Here is a 1,397-nt window from a genome sequence, read left to right on the forward strand (position 1 = left end):
CCTAAAAATGACCCAGAAAAAGCCCAAAACAGCCCCAAAACGACCCTAAAAGATCCCCAAAACGACCCTAAAACCCCCAACCCCCTTGACCCCATTTTCCCCTCTTTTCACCCCAAAAAATCCAGGTGGGTGTGAAGGGCAACCCGCAAGGCTTCAACCGCGGCCTCGACTGCGACGTCATCGTGGCCGAGGTCAGCCCCAAATCTCTCCTTTTTCACCCCAAAACCGAAACCCCCCAAACCCCCGACGCCTTCGCCCCCAAAATCCCCTTTTTTCACCCCAAAAAAAGGTCCGTTCCACCAGCCACAAACCCGATGAAATCTACGGGATGATCGAACGCCTCTCACCCGGAACCCGAAAAATCGAACTCTTCGGTCGACCCCACAACGTCCAACCAAACTGGTCTGAATTTCACCCAATTTGGGTTAAAACAGCAGCGAAAATCGCTATTTTTAATAATCTCCAATTCACCTTTTTTCCACTTTTTTTCCCCTCCCCTTTTCCAGGATCACTTTGGGGAATCAATTGGATGGGATTCATCTCCTGGACCCCGATGTGGTGGCGCAGTTTAAGCAGCATTACCCGGATGGGATCATCTCCAAACCCAAAAATGTGGAATTTTAACAGCGCCGTTTTGGGGCGATTTACCCAAAAATGATCATTTTCCCCCTCCTTTCATCCCAGCGACCCAAAAATCTGCGTTTTCAAGCCACGTTTTTGGGCAAAAACACCCAAAAATGAATCCTGAAATCAGCACCCGGTTGGGTTCATCTCCAAACCCAAAAATGTGTAATTTTAGCAGCGCCGTTTTGGGGCGATTTACCCAAAAATGATCATTTTCCCCCTCCTTTCCCACCCATGACCCAAAAATCTGCGTTTTCAAGCCACGTTTTGGGGTAAAAAGACCCAAAAAATGAATCCTGGAAGCGGCACCCGGATGGGATCATCTCCAAACCCAAAAATGTGGAATTTTAACGGCGCCGTTTTGGGGCAGTTTACCCAAAAATGATCATTTTCCCCCTCCTTTCATCCCAATGACCCAAAAATCTGCGTTTTCAAGCCACGTTTTGGGGCAAAAACACCCCAAAAATGTCCTGAAATGTCAGCACCCGGTTGGGTTCATCTCCAAACCCAAAAATGTGGAATTTTAGCAGCGCCGTTTTGGGGCGATTTACCCAAAAATGATCATTTTCCCCCTCCTTTCATCCCAATGACCCAAAAATCTGCGTTTTCAAGCCACGTTTTGGGGCAAAAACACCCAAAAAATGTCCTGAAATGTCAGCGTTACCCGGTTGGGTTCATCTCCAAACCCAAAAATATGTAATTTTAGCGGCGCCGTTTTGGGGCGATTTACCCAAAAATGATCATTTTCCCCCTCCTTTCCCACCCATGACCCA

The 1,397-nt window shown here is 47.7% G+C and overlaps 1 long non-coding RNA gene across 1 annotated transcript; it reads left to right on the forward strand.

The window, feature by feature from the left end:
- The first annotated feature begins 60 nt into the window (after positions 1 to 60).
- On the forward strand, positions 61 to 1,268 carry LOC104917089. Its single transcript, XR_796751.3, has 3 exons — positions 61 to 191; positions 290 to 402; positions 507 to 1,268. It is a non-coding gene; the product is annotated as an uncharacterized LOC104917089 (long non-coding RNA).
- Positions 1,269 to 1,397: the final 129 nt, after the last annotated feature.

The sequence above is a fragment of the Meleagris gallopavo genome, unplaced genomic scaffold, assembly GCF_000146605.3.
Source record: "Meleagris gallopavo isolate NT-WF06-2002-E0010 breed Aviagen turkey brand Nicholas breeding stock unplaced genomic scaffold, Turkey_5.1 ChrUn_random_7180001955396, whole genome shotgun sequence".
Taxonomy (NCBI): domain Eukaryota; kingdom Metazoa; phylum Chordata; class Aves; order Galliformes; family Phasianidae; genus Meleagris; species Meleagris gallopavo.